Raw genomic sequence first — 16,293 nt, forward strand, 5'->3', positions numbered from 1 at the left:
AATAACTAACTAACATCCTTCTATTCTATTTTTGCAAATGATCTTTGGCTAATCTTCTGCTTTTGTTTGTATGTAAAGAAAACTAATATGAATCCTCATATAATTGAGCGTCACAAATGTCCTACAAAGCTCATTTATGGGCATATTTGCACCCAGGCAGCAACCTAAAAGAAACACTTTACTACTACTGACTACTAGTACTACTGATATGTTCCTAAGTTATATAGGAATCATGTCAGTATTATTTTAAACTCAGCCGAGAACTGTTACCACAACAGCACTTTCTTTTTTCTTTCTTTTTCCTCTCCTATCATCTTGTCACCAGCTTGGGATGCTGGACTCCAGCCTTCTGTCCCGCTGTTGCTTCAGTCTTTATAAAAGTCTAGGTGGCAGTGCTAAGCATTGACTGCCTGTTTATATTGATACTTAAAGAGATACTGACACCAGAAATTAGGCCTTTTTTACATCTATCATAATATTGGCTTTGCATGGTACTTATAATTTTGACATAAAGTATTTGCCCAATGCTTTTACATGATTTATCTGACTCCCTGTGTTCCTGCATGAGGGGGCTGCCATATTTGTGCAGCAGGAGTCCGTTAGCATTAGAAACTTTAACTGACAGGCTGAGATGGGACAGTCAGGTTGGCAAAACAGTCAGGTTTAGGAACTTCAACTAACAATAACTTACAAAAACAACCCTCTCAGCAAAAAAAAATCAGCATAACCTATAAGTAACTTTTAATGTACATTCATATTTTAAAAAGTAGTTTTTATGTGCCAGTATCACTTTAAACAAGCCATAGACGAGCAGATTTTGTTGCCACCCTGAGAATGATCTTATCAGCTAACAGATCATTTTAATAAAGTATTCATCCATCAATGGTTAACAATATATGAGGAGACTTTGAAGAACTCTGTTCCTTTGTTTACTTTCGCATTTAGCCCAATCCTTTAAAATAAAGTCATGCACAGTAAATGTTTATTTAACAAAGATTATCTGTCCCATCCGCTCACTGATTTCATTGTTTCACTAGTAAAATTCTTAAACATGTCCAACTGACTGTTGGGACTATGTGGTCAGAACAATAGTACAATTTGCAATTGTTTGCATCCCATCAATGTAATACAATTTTGTTGTGTAAATGACCTAAAAATCAGTTGTTTACATGACAAAATACACCCCTGTATGGCCACCTAAAAACTGGGGTAATTTATCAGTGCTCGGCAAATTTATAATTGGGCAATAAACCATAAGGGCTAGTCCACACGAGGAGATTCGGGGAGATAGCTGCTCAAAAGACGAGGCGATTAGTTGCCAGGCGACAAAATCTCCCCGAATCTCGTCGTGTGGTCTTACCCTAACTGCAGTTGGACACTATGGGCTAGGAGGGGACAGAGTTGAGAGCACAGTCTTTAATAAGACCAAATCTTTCATTAAAGGAACAGTAAACTTCATTACTTTCAAAATAAGCTGAATGAATAGGGCTTGTGCTGAGCATACTTTTTGCCTATTGTTTTAATTATGAAATATCTATAGTTTTTGTTATTTCTGGCACTAAACAAGATTATGAAGCCGATTTCACTATAGTATTTTCTTCAAAGGAGCTGCTAAAACTAATAAGTACCCACTGAGAAGCCCTTAATAATGAGCTGCTCAAAGGCTGCTGCTTAGAGGGAGAGGTTTGTTTGTTTGTTAAAAAAATGACCTATTTATAAAGGGAGGGGAGATGAGCTGAGTGAAAACCTAACTTTCAAAGTAGTGCTTTATAAAGGCACAAAAATTAAAAAATCGTGTTAAAAAAATTAAAACAATAAGCAGAATGTAATTTCAACACAAGTCTTGTTTAATGTGCTTTTTTTTAATTTTTTTTAACTGCATATCTTGTACAATATCTATAAAAACGCTGAATGGCAGAGACAAGAAAAAACAAACTATGAAACCATGATCTGGTTTATACCAATTTAAAAAAGTGAACAGGACAACTTAAAAAAGCTAAATGATACACAATTATTAACATCTCTTCAAAACGCTTTCATTAGCTTAAATGAATTCCCTTTTAACCAAAGACATCCTGCTGTTTTGATCTATTCCAAACTGCCAGTATACCATGCAGACATGCCTTACCGTGCAATTGTGCTAAAAGCAACAGATTTCTTGACAGTATTTGCTCTGAACGTTAAACCGATATATTAAGCTGGGTTTCTGACTGTAAAAATCCAATGTACCTAGGAATGACAAGTGAAAATAAACAGATTTAATTTCAGCACATTAGCATCCCCATGTGTCACACTATAAGCAACCAGAAAAAAAAAAGAAAATAAAATAGGGCACAATTAAACCAGGTAAATAAAGAGAAACAGCCAACAATTGACATATGGTTTATCTTGCTAAGAATAGTTCTGCTCGAAACTTTAATAACTAGAAAAACAAATTATCCACATGAAAAAGCAAATCTAGTAAAATAAATTCCATGCTAAAGCTGAAAGGCAGAGCACTCTAATTCCTGCTGGGCCTTAAAATGAATATAAGTGATCACGTCACACAGATGCATACTTTCCAAGGATAAAAATCTCCTGTTACTTTATCCTCCCAGTAGTTTCCAATAATGTTTTAAGTTTTATAAAAAAAAAAAAAAGGAGTTAATAAAAAGAAAAATGCCTCAGCAGGGAAATTCTGGGCAACAGGAATAAATCCGGAATCAAGTTTACATTGAATCAATTTAATGCTGCAATTTGGGCAGCAGGTATATGGGAGGAAGTTACATTATTAAATGTGCTGATTGCTAGAGGTAGAAACAGGATGTGTCTTTTTCTCAGACAGGCTCCTTGTCCCTATAATAAGGATCATTTTCAACCCAAGTGAAAGATACAAGGTGCAAAATACGTGCTCAGAGTCTTGCATGTATGCACATGTATCTATGAGTTACAAGGTGGTTTAATTGGCAGATCAGATGTCACCAATCTGTGTCTGTTAAAAGAGTGGGTAGAGGGGATAGGCATTCTATTCCTCCCAACTGTCCCTTTTTTTGAAGGTCAGTCCCTAATAGTCGGGTAGTAAAGAAATGAAAATAAGAAGACTTTGGTGAAAGTTTAGGATCAGGGTTTTACTGGCCTGTTTTATTATCTACTCAGCCAGTAAACTGAACTACTGTAGATCTGGGAATGTATAACATGTAGTATTAATGCCTGGGGTCTCGAGGATTGTATTACCTGGCCCAACCAGTTCTATTTTGAATGTCTGGAACATTCAAACAATTCTAGAATGGATTTTGATGTGGCTTAAGGATGTATGCAAACCTCTTATTACATACAATATGAAGTGCAAGGTATATGCAAAGAAAGATGAACCTAATCAACTTTTTGACTAGTCTCTTGATACCCATTTTCACTGCGAAACTTGGTAAAAAATTTGTCCATCACTAGTCTCAGCCTTTCCCTGTAACAACCCTTAGACTTGCCTGAAAGGAAAGAAAGAGATTAATTGGTTTCAGGAGCCATGCGCGGATAGTGGGGACTACTGTGTAGCATAATGTAAAGGTATGGGCTTCTGAGGAAGTGACTAACAGTTACGAAACGCGTCAAGCCGTGCCCTCCCAGCCAGTTTTATGTGTGTGTCCATATAATATTTTTAATGGAATAACAAATAAATGTAGATTTTATTATACACACTCGCTGAATCATGCAGTTTGGTGAGCTTCCAGGTGCACATCTAATGGACGTTTGTATTGTACCAAGTGACCAGAGTGGTGTGGGCTCCACCAGCAGTCTCCAGGCAATGGATTTTGCCTGCCCAGAACTCTTGCCTTGGTTCCCTCACTTTAAGTCCTGGCGGCATCCGAGTAGTGAAGGGCTCCTCCCGACATGAAAGGCGACTGTTATAGGCAGAAGCGTGAGCTGTAACCAGAACCTTGGCGTCTGTTCTGGATTTTGGGATGCCAAACATGACAAAAAGCAGGAAATTCTAATAAAGTATTAGTTGTTGCACCAATGCAAATGATATTTATATTTTTATGTTTCCAAACAATGTTTCCTGTACCTCATAACATTATGCCCCTGTTTGCATATAATTAGAAGTACAACAAAGCATAATAAAAGTGGTCTCCCATTTTATTAATACTATGAGCAGTTCCTGAATGTGTCTTTGTTGTTTCTCACAAAAGTTAAAGAGTTTGTAAAGTGTTTGTGTGAGTGTGGGGGTGGGGTCTATTCTATTGCTCTGTAGTCCAGCCAAGATGATATGCGCTGTTGGCTGTGTTCTTTGGCATTACAATTATTTACAATCGTTTATATTGCAGTTGATATTACGGATTTACAGTTATGGTTCTCGATCATCTGCCACTGGGCCGAAGGAACGCAGCCCTAACACAAGCCGAATGTTTTTTATGGAATGGGTATGGTCTTTAACATCCAAATCCCTAACTGCTCTTCAAAAACACCAAAAGTTATTACTTCAATAAAAATAAAGAATGTTTCCAAAGCCATTAGTGCTTATTATGACCACATCAAAAGTTTCCACAAACACATGCCTGCCAGTCACAGCCATGGTTCAAAACATAAAACATTGGCAATCTTTTCAATGAGATTCCCATTTTGAGTAATGAAGTTCCTGGCAAAGTCCCGGTGGAGCTCATTGTTAGCTTATTTTTATGCATTGGAAAGGAATCTACCCAGACTCCTTAAGGTGAAGATTTGAAAGTTAAGGCCATAGAAATCGCTATGGCTGCCAACAGCAAAATTAGTTCACTGCATCCAGTGCAGCCTCCGAGTTTTGCTATACTGAATAATGCTTGTAATCTCGCAAGGGTTTAGGAGTTAAAAAGAGATTCATAATGCAGACTCTGGCTTTGTGTGATTGCTCCCTAGTGTAAGAATAGCTTGTTGAAACTAACAGTATTACTAGGCAGTGTCTTGTTGGCACAGATTAAAAATTAGTATCCTGTGCTAAAGGCATTCAGTTTGAACTGTTCTTGTTATCCAAACGTTGTGATATATACTGTAGCAATGATTTCTATAAGTGCTTCCAATCTAGAGCTCTGGCTTTTTAAACTGAATCTTTAAAACTTTCAAATCCTTTCTAAGAGGAAAGAGCAACCTTTTATTAAAATATGAAATTAAGTCATGCACATAAACATCAATATATATGATCAAATGGGTGAGCTTGTGTGTGGTTAGAAAGCAAAAGAGGCAATATTAAGCAATCAGTGATATGTTATTTGTAAAAATAAATCCATCTCTTCTAACAGTGTTGGGCTATGACATAAAGATGAGTTTACCATGTACATAGTAGGGTGTCCTCTGGCAGTTACATGATCACCCATACAGCTTTGGCCTTGTCAGGTTTGAATTATTTAAACATCTGTACAAGAACCTTTTACACACATTGCAATCCATTCTCCTCCCTCCCTGTTATTTGGATTAGTTGTCAGGGCTCAGGGGTGCTAGCTCCGTCATTAACCATCCTCCATGCATGATTCATCATAACCCTAACTCTAACCCTGACATTAAAGTTTTAGGGTTAGGAAGAGCTTAAGCTTAGGAGGGAGAATGACTGTGTATGCATGCCTATGGGCTAACAGTGGATAATGTTAGGAATATGAAGGTAGCACTCCTGAAACTCAACTGTCAACTTATCCAAATTACATGAGGGAGCAGAATAAATTGCGGATAACTCATGTAATTGCTAGAGGATGTCCTAATATGTACATTATATGGGAGGAGTTAATTATGGCTTTTATCTGTACAGGTTATTTCTCCTCCCATAAATGCTTGGAAAAACCACAGGACAAATGTTCAGAACAAGCCCTATCCATTGAAATGTGATTGAACAAGATGGTATAATTCTTCATTAGGAAAAGGATTGTTGACAGTAATCCTTTAAGTGCCATCTGTCATGGAACATACATTAGAATATATCACAATATATAAAAGTACCGCCAAACCAACACCATATATGTTATTGTTATTATTATTAATATTATTAATAATAATAACACATTTCTATAAAGTTATATATTGTGATTTATTAAGTAAACATACTGTATTGTGCTGCACTGTAAATAAATACATGGGTGTATACATGGAACAGAGAAGCAACTTTATATCTATCCCTAAATGTTGGTCACACATACATAAGTGATACAGGGAGGAGTTTGCCTACTGTACACTGGCTAAGTAACACAATTACAAAGAAACCAGGAAGTATGCAGCAGGGTTTAGTAATAGGGGGATTCCTGGTTTGAGATCTCAATAATATACAAGACAATAAGCGATTGCAAAAAGTCATGTAGATTGCAATTCCTGTTAGCATAGTTCTGAAAGACATAAGTTTCAGTAAGCACAGCACTTATCTGCTGTTGGTGCCAGTGTCTCAGCACCTATTTTTCCTTCTAGTGAATGGTGTTTCTGTCCAACGTGGTGATATTGAGCTATAAGGCACTATGGAAGCCCATACAAGAAATGTGTCTTATTTATGCTTTACAGTAAAACCTGATTTTAAGTTTCCCCTCATTTTAAGTTTTCCCACCAATATATAATGCATAATGAATTTCTCTGATATTACATTTTCCCAGATTTTAGATCATTTTTTTCTGGTCCCCCTAAAAACCTTAAATGGGGGTTCTAAGGTATATTTCCACTTATCAAATTCTGACATGTTTTTACATAGCTATACAATGTGATCTCACCAGGTTAAGAAGTCTCTTCTAGTGGTGTAGTACAGATAAGTGACTTGACTGTCACTGAGGGGGCTACACTGCCAAGTTTCAACTTGAGATAATATTATTTTATTGTATTAATATTATTGCTTTAGCAGCATTTTCCCTTTGCTATCATTCAAACAATTGTGCCATGATTAGATAGAGGGTTTAGGCATGACATATAATTGATGAACTAATTAAAAAAATAAGTAGGGTTGTAAAAAATAAAACAAACAAAACAAGCATGTGTTTGGGTTGAGAGGTACACCTTATTAAAGCAATGGCAAAGGAAGAGATTCTCTATAGTTTCCTTACAGCTAACTGTCCCGCAGGCTACAGAACGTCCGCTGTAACAGCTATCACCCTGCATTTCCCCTAACGCCTAATTAACAGTGAGGATGATGGTGCTGCATCACCATGGGAGGCCTGTGCTATGGCTTAGAAAAGAGTAAAAGAAAGAGCAGGAATCACGGCAACAAAATCAATGCCTTTTCTTATTCCCCTGTGTTCTGTTACTCTGAAGGAGAAAGGATTTATTAGAGCACACATTTGCACAACTACAAGGAACTCTCAAACTGCTAACCCATCCCTCAGGAAATAGACACACAAAGCAAAACAAAATTCATAGTACACTTTTTATGAGTTTTTACAGCGAGGGAAAAGGAATGCTGAGTCTCCTCGAGGATGGAAATCTTGGATGCACAAAACATTAGCACAGCTCTCACCAATTAGGAATGTGGTAGGGTTCCATTGTGTCAGTTGCCTTAAGAAAAACAATTGCATGGTTATGAGCAGTGGTTCAGAATTATTTTTGCACCTTTTCTTTTACCTTTTCTGCCCAAAATGGTCATTGATCGGTTAATGTAATTTCAAAGTATATCAAAAAGCACAAACATTCACTAAAATCTAATAACGTAATAACATTTGGAAAGAAGGGTTAAGGTCCAGTAACTATGACAACCAATCAACAGGTACCATCTACTGGTCAGCAGAGTGCTGCTTTTAAAGGAACGCTTTAGTGTAAAAATAAAACTGGGTTAATAGATAGGCTGTATTAAATAAACATTTTTCAATATTGTTGGTTATTTAATTAGCCAAAAATGTAATCTATAAAGGCTGGAGGGACTGGATGTCTAACATAATAGCCTGAACACTACTTCCTGCTTTACAGCTCTCTAACCTTTAAGTTTGTCAGCAACTTGAAGGGGGCCACATGGGACACAACTGTTCAGTTAGATTGCATTCGATCCTTAGCATGCAGCTCAGATTCAAAAGCCAAATAAGTGAACATTTATGTCCCATATGCCCCCACCCCCTCAAGTGAGTGATTGGTGGTTACTGACTGGTAACACATTAGCCTTTATAGATTACATTTAACCAGCTATATTGAAAACTTTTTTACTTTGCACAACCTATCTATTTACCCAGTTTTGTTTTTACACTGAACTGTTCCTTTAAGACTGTGTATAAAAATACACTTTTCATTTAGCAAATCATCACCAAATAAATGTATTGGAATGCTTACTAGAGGTTTTAATGGGTGCAGACCAATAGGATTCTCTGAATAAACTTTGATAAATCTTCCCCTAGGTTAAAAATATAATTAATTATAGGGTATGGCTGTTCAACTGTTTCCACATGGGGGGGCACTTACCCTACATACCACATGTTTTAGGTCCAAACTATATCAAATAATAATGTCATACGTTGGAACCTATTGAGCCCACATATGGCCCTCTGGCCTCCAGTCCTTACTTATTGCACTTTCATTCCCTATAGCTACTTTCAAAACAAAAAAAGCAAAGCACATACACTGCAAAACTTTTAATTTTTCAAGAACATGACTATTTTGATGTCATTTAGTGCTATTTCTAGTGTACTCAAAAAGTAAATGGCAATTTGAGAGAAAATTTGAGTTTTGATGACATTGGAGTTTTAAGGGTGTATTTAGCATGTATGGTACAGCGCTCTGATGCAGAGCAATTTGTGTTTCTATAACACAAGAGGGCAGGTGTTGGGCAACCCCTGGTACAACCCTATAAGCAGCTTGTGTGCAATTCAGACACATAGGTTAAAGAGCTGCAAAGTGCAAGGTACATTGAACACCCTGCACAGCCTATTGCTCCAAGTACAACTTAAGAATGTCTTAAGGACTGCAATTTTATGTCCCATGGCGCTCTTGCAGATACAACTGGGAAAATTGTACAGTTAGACAGAGACAACTTTTTTAAACATACAGCCAAAGCAACGCAGGAGTTTATTAAAGCAAAGAAGTGGAATATTCTTAAATGGCCAAGTCAGTCACCTGATCTGAACCCAATTGAACATGCATTTCACTTGTTGCATATTAAGGCCCACAAACAAACAGCAACAAAAAGCCGCTGCAGTAAAGGCCTGGTAGAGCATTGAAAAGGAGGAAACCCAGAATCTGGTGATGTCCATGAGGTCAAGACTTCAGGCTGTCATTGCCAGCAAAGGGGTTTCAACCAAGTATTAGAATGAACATTTTATGAGCCCATGAAATTAAGTGATTGTTTTTAAAAAAAAAAAGGCTTTAGTTCCTCACATTTTTATGCAATCTTTTTGTTCAACCCACTGAATTAAAGCTAAAAGAGTTATTTCATTTAACATTCATTGTGGTAATGTACAGAACCAAAATTAGAAAAAAAGTTGTCTCTGTCCAAATATGTATGGACCTAACTGTAAATGAACCCTTTAGTCTCAGACTTTCCGTTCCCAAAACTCTTAATCATGAAGCAGCAGTCATGATTTCAGTTTCATACAAAAGAATAATATTTGTGTTACCAATACCAAGATAATATGTTTTTAACTGTAATGCAATTCAATTTCTATTCTATTTCAGTTTTTGAGCCATCTATTACCATTACTATGTCTGAGAATTCCTTTGTTACAAATAAACATTATAACTCCAATGCCATAAAGAATCATTTGCAAAGGTTGCGTTAATAGAATGACCCTACTACCCTTCTTTCAGAAATTGACTGTTTGTGGAGTTTTGGCCCTTAAAATGTTAATAGCCTAGAGGAAGGAATATGACAAATTACAAATGATACAAATCTGCATGACAACCACACGCTTCCCCTCTCTTCAGAAAAAGCTGTCTCACTGCGCAAGGCCGATAAATAATAGAAAGTTAAAGTACCCTGAAGTAGTCGGCACCACACTGTTTGGCCTCAGGCGAATGAGATATAGAGGGAGAAAGGAAATATGCTGCCCGCTAGGTCTGGAACTGTGGGATTAATAACGCATCAATTTTAATGCTGCGGCCTTTTTTTCTGCTTCACAAACAGCAAAGTGAATGTTTGAGGATCTCAGCAGGGGGCTAATGAGGAGTCTGATTAGTTATTCAGATTTTTCCACATAGTAATGTTCTATCCTGTGTGGGGGATGAAAAGGAACTCACATAAAACTGTGATGAAATTGAACACAAATGTTAAAAGAAAGGTAGATAGATAGATGATAGATAGATAGATAGATAGATAGATAGATAGATAGATAGATAGATAGATAGATAGATAGATGATAGATAAAAGATAGTTAGACTGATAGATAGACAGATGATAGATATATGATAGATAGATAGATAGATAGATAGATAGATAGATAGATAGATAGATAGATAGATAGATAGATAGATAGATAGATAGATAGATAGATACAGTAGATAGATTAGTTAGATAGATAGATAGATAGATAGATAGATAGATAGATAGATAGATAGATAGATAGATAGATAGATAGATAGATAGATAATAGACAGGTAGGTAATAATTATAAAGACAGGTTGAGAGATAGAGAGAGAGAGGAGATAGACAGTTGATAGATGATAGATAGATTAAGCAATATAAAGATAATAGATAGATAGATATCAGGTAAATAATTACATACATAGGTTGAGAGAGAAAGAGATTGGTGAACAGAGATTGTTTGATGATAAATAGATAGATAGATGGTAGATAGATGGTAGATAGACAGTCAGGTAGATAATAATTACATAGAAAGGTTGAGAGAGATACATTGATTGATAAGAGATTGATTGATAGATAGATGGTAGATAGACAGACAGACAGACAGACAGACAGACAGATAGATAGATAGACAGATGATAGACATATGATAGATAGATAGATAGATAGATTAAGCAATAGAAAGATAATAGATAGATAGATAGATAGATAGATAGATAGATAGATAGATAGATAGATAGATAGATAGATAGATAGATAGATAATTACATACATAGGTTGAGAGAGAAAGAGATTGGTGAACAGAGATTGTTTGATAGATGATAAATAGAAGATAGATAGATAGATAGATAGATAGATAGATAGATATGATGATGGTACTTAGATAAATAGATGATAGATAGATAATCGATGAGATAGATAAGGATGATAATAGATCAATAGATAGATGACAGACATATGATATTTGATTAATTTATCAAACAAAACAGATATTAATGCTTGTTAATTTTTCAATTGATTTTTCAGTTGATTACATTTTTCTTTTCTAACTTAATCTGTGGTCCAAATTTTTCACACTTGCACCCTGCACTGCACTTTGTAAATAACCCCTATTTATGATTTGCTTAAGCAAAACAGACCAACATTATTAAACAAGCCTGACTGACTGTTAACTATGGTACAATCATTCCATTGATCAGATTCAAGGATATTAATATATAATATTTAATTTTACAGTAACCCATATGTTAGAACATTTTTTGTCTTCCATCATCTGTGCAATAGCAGGAGTGAGATTTTCCCCATTTCAGGTCTAACAATGAAAGCTCAAATCCTAACTAGAATCTATTATTCCATCTGTGAAGCAGGAACAGATGGCACTTTATGAAATCTTATGAAACATCTTCAGTGCTTAGTAAATAAATGATTATGTTAAGTATAATGTTCATTGATCTCTTTTGAAAATCAGACTAGTCAGACAGAATTACAAAGGAACACAATTATAACTAAGTAATTAACATTTAACTAATAAAGGATCATCATTTGATCAGGTTTGATATAGGCAAATTATTGAAATATATTCTCAGGTTTGAAAATCCAATTGGCCCATTTATTTAGCTGCATACACATATTTGTATCCTCAGGTGTGGTCTACACTTAACACTAATCTATGTAGAAATATGCACTCAGTGTTCAATATTTTGTGTTTTCATACAATTTACCTACAAATAAATAACTGAATGCCGAACTAAAATAAACGTTTATGTGTGTTGTAGAGAGTAAGACAATTCACAGTTGCTTTTCATTATTTATTTGTGGTTTTCAGTTATTTTGCTTTTTATTCTGCAGCTCTCCAGTTTGTAATCTCAGCAATCTGGTTGCTAGGGTCCAAATTACCTTAACAACCATGCAGTGATTTGAATAAGAGACTGGAATATGAATAGGAGAGAATGCAATAGTATTTATTATGATGGGTGTATTTGTACTAATATTTTAATGCAATTTTCAGAATTATGCTATAACAAATAAAATGTGTTTTGTGTAGGAGGAAACACTTATAATTTCTCACATGCTGAATTACTGAAAAAAACGTGCTTTGAAAAAACAGTGCAGAAAATACATTTGAGTGGGATCAATGTTTTTGTCTCAAAGGAGGTCTTCACAATGAGATCTTCACAAGATAAGTAAATTCTTTTATAAGCTTGCTCATTAAGTTGGCAAGAAAAGTGGTGCTAGCTTTAAGTTTCAGCATTTATAACATCCGTGAGCAGCAGAACAGCTTTAAGTTTTTTTATTTCAATGTTTGCATTTGGTGTTATCAATGTATGCCGCCAGTATAACAAAACAATGATTTGGAAAGTTAAGAATCTTGTTTCCATGCTCCTTTTACAACCTCCTTGTCCTTTCAGCACGACACTGGTATCAAAAAGACAATTTTTAGAAGCAACACCTATAACAATGATGGCAGCTTTTTTCTTAAAGATTTTCTTCCCAGCTCACAGGAGGTTTAACATGGAAGCTTTTTTCCCTGACCTCAGTAGCTTCAGTATATCTGTCTAACATCTGGTTCATAGTAGTAAATCATAGAGAGTCCTTAGAATTTCAGAGTCCAAAGTTGTCTAACCAGTTCTTTAAGAGGAGTAGTATTCAGGGACATACTCAAAAATATTCCTCATTCTTAAACCAGATCATACTTTTACGGCCATTACAGACTTAAGTTTCCTAAATCATATTCAGAAATCTTTCCAAAAAAGGTAATTTATTGTAGAAAAGGAGACTGTAAGGTTAGGCCTAAAATGCCTCCATTTATAAGGAAATACGTTGTCATGTCTTGCCATCTTGAAGATGATTATCATCTCTTGAGAAACCAGGTTGCAACTTTGGTAGGGGCTTTCTAAAAAGAATCTGTGAAGGGTGCATACTTTCCACCTATTACATAACAAATTGTAATGATGGGCAATCACTTCAAACATCTAGCAGCTCAGGGTTGCTGGAACTTAAGGTAAGCGTTGTTACTGTCAAATAAAAAGGGGTAACCAAGTGACTTTAGTATGCTGTATCTATCTCTTAGAATCATATAGATAATGAAGATCATACCTTGGGATTAAGTCACCATTCACCAGATGTTAGCAGCATATATCAAGGGCATGGACAATGTCATAGAAAAACCAACTAAGTAGGAGAAAGCTCATTCCAAGGGTATAGTTAAATAGGGTATGTCATATTTATGAAGATAATTGAATTATGGGGCTAGCTCTATCAGTTAATATGATTGCAATAAAAATCTGAAGAACATTTTGGTCAATCTACAGGACATGCAACCTATATTTTCTGGAGTGTCAATTTGAAATTTTAGCTAATGTAAATTTTGCTCCAATACCTCTTGTTGTGAAAGTTCTCAGTGGAATACAAAATAAACAAGTTTCTACTATCACAATAGTTCCTTTCCAGCCTACAAGGAGATGCTTTATCTCCCTTTCCAAACATTCAAGAAGAACTCTATGGACTCTTTCTCAGTACTCAGTTCTTTTAATGCAGAATGTCAAGTTTTGAACTGACTTCACTTGGGTGTGTGCATCCTAAAAAGACTTTATTATAATAGCATGTCTTTAGTCACAGCCAAAAAAAACTTCTACAAAGGTTATAAAAAATCTGGAAATATTTAAATCTTTGTGTCTTCACCCAGAAATTTATCACATCAATAACCTATTCTTAACTTCATATTAAGATTTTTATAGGTAAGTTTTAAAAAAGGCCTAACAGCAAACATAATGAATTCCACATATCTGCTCTTGTTTTGACTCTTTAGTAATATTCTCTTTAGCCTGGCTCTGTAGAGATGCCATATTAAATCAATTTTCAGAATCAGAGCTAGAGTTAGGTCAACTTGGATCTAAATATTGTACTTAATGTATTCACCAGCCATAAGATCCTCTGGTTGAGTTAAACATAGCTTCGCTTTTAAAACTTACTAAAACTTCTTAGTGAAAATCCCCTACAAAGGTTTGAAAAACTCTAGGCTCTCTCTAAAGTAACCATAATTAAAATTACATCCTGATTTGCTGATTTTGCTTCACCTTACACTTAACAACAAGAAATATTTTCCTTTGTTTCAAGTAGAAAATAGTAGAGCCACTATATAATACTAATTTCAGATATTGAATTATTTTATACTGTTATTGGTTTTTAAATGATTTATTTGTAAAGTATGTGTTTTTAAATGTTATCTTATAAGAACTGATTGAAAATTAAAGGCATTGACAACTGGATTCTAATTGGATTTTATGATATAAATAAGTAAATATATATAAGTTTTATAATTTCTTAAAATATCTTCCTGGATTATTAGGCACACATACAGTAATTCATTATCTAAAATTCTGTTTTGTCAAGGGAAGTGTAGAAAGCTTACTTTTGGACTAAAATATATTGCATTATTGTGACTGGGGAACTTGATCACCCAGAACAGTTGATAAATTAGCATTTTTCACCACCTGTAGATTCAGGCTAGACTTTGCCATGTGGTCTGTACCAGAAAAGAAGTGTTCTCTGTTGCAGCTTGAAAAAATGCAGATATCATCTTTCTCCCCCTTGCTTTTTAGAGATCAGAGCCCTCCCTTTCCCCTTCATCTATCTAAAAAGATGTCTATGTTCCATGTTTGAAAGCTATTGGCAACATGGGAGCCTAGTTATGAAGAACATTTGTACCATAATGAAAACAAGCTTCTCTAACAAGGTAGGTAAAATGTATATGCTATGGCTGAGCTAAAATGTGTTAATCAGAATTTAATTTTACCTTCTAGTTGAATCCAATGCATTTCTGTGGAATTTTCCGTGGTTTTGTGAACTTTTTTTATACAAAGGAATAGACCTCAGGTTTGGTCATTACTAATTATACATAATTATACAGTATTTTTCTCTGGAATGAGTCTTTTAATATTATTTTATTATTCTCTGAGCCTGAGGGCTCATTTACTGATGGTAACTCCTTAGTGCTCTAGCACCTGTGTCCAGAGATACCATAAATTACATCTTTTTTTAAAATATGGGGTCTTTCCATAATGTGAAACACCATGACAAAAGGCTACTAAAAACAGCTAAACATTAACTAAGGACTGTTTCAGCTTCAACAAAAATATATTCTAGTATAGTTATCATTAAGCACAAGATATTAGGGGTCATTAATGTCTCTGTGCAGGAGTACATGAGTGCTAAGAGGCGAATGTAGTAAGCACAAGACCCTGAGTTGCCCCCCACCAGTCCCCTAACTAAATGACATGCAAGTTAGGGGACGCCTACATGACTCCCTTCTGTACATCATGAATATGAAGCAGACAACACTATACTGCTGATGGAAGGTTGAAGGTCTTGGAGCACAGAGACATGCAGCAATTCAAGAAGAGAGGAAGGCAGTGTGCAAATGACAAATTGCACTCATTTTTTTTGCACAGTGCCTTCCAATTCTTAAAAGGGTGGTAAAATCTAAAATAGAATAAGGCTAGAAATGCTGTATATTGTATTCTAAACATAAACTTACTGCACCACAATAGCAGCAGTAAATTCACAGGTCTGCACACACTCTATATATTTGCAGTCGGGGACGTGGCCCCTTTTTATATTAATGTATCACTACGAGATCTCTGTAGTGATACATTAATAAAAAGAGGGACCACGTCCCCGACTACAAATATATAGAGTTTATGCGGACCCGTGAATTTACTGCTGCTATTGAGGGACCTTGCCAGGGTCGACGGAGGACGAGCACCACCATTGCAGGAAAGTGAAGTGGCAGGTGAGCGGTAGGCAGATTACATTGTACTTACTTTGATTACATTGATTACATTGTACTTACTTTGATTACATTGATAACATTGTACTTACTGCACCACAAGCCTAATCAAACAAATGATTTATGTTTTGACCACAGGGGGTCATCATCTTGTAACTTTGTTAAACATCTTTGCAAGACCAAGACTGTGCATCTGCTCAGTGTGGTCTGGGCTGCTATGGGATGGTTATAAATTATTAAAACAGCACAAGTCAAATAATATCTAACAGAAGCCGATACAGCAAGACTGATTAATAATCAGAATAGGCAGAGTCCTGTG

The 16,293-nt window shown here is 35.5% G+C and overlaps 1 protein-coding gene across 5 annotated transcripts in view; it reads right to left on the reverse strand.

Annotated features, from left to right (window-relative positions):
- The window catches only part of pknox2.L (PBX/knotted 1 homeobox 2 L homeolog), a 381,764-nt gene that overhangs the window by 185,187 nt on the left and 180,284 nt on the right, over positions 1 to 16,293 (reverse strand). For 3 of the 5 annotated variants that reach the window (XM_018225720.2, XM_018225715.2, XM_018225716.2), the window contains one exon: positions 2,129 to 2,229. The exons of the other annotated variants lie outside the window; for them this stretch is intronic. The gene's annotated coding sequence lies outside the window, so the exon portion shown is untranslated. The remainder of the gene's footprint in view (positions 1 to 2,128; positions 2,230 to 16,293) is intronic. 5 annotated transcript variants of the gene reach the window in all.

The sequence above is a fragment of the Xenopus laevis genome, chromosome 7L (assembly GCF_017654675.1).
Source record: "Xenopus laevis strain J_2021 chromosome 7L, Xenopus_laevis_v10.1, whole genome shotgun sequence".
Taxonomy (NCBI): Eukaryota; Metazoa; Chordata; class Amphibia; order Anura; family Pipidae; genus Xenopus; species Xenopus laevis.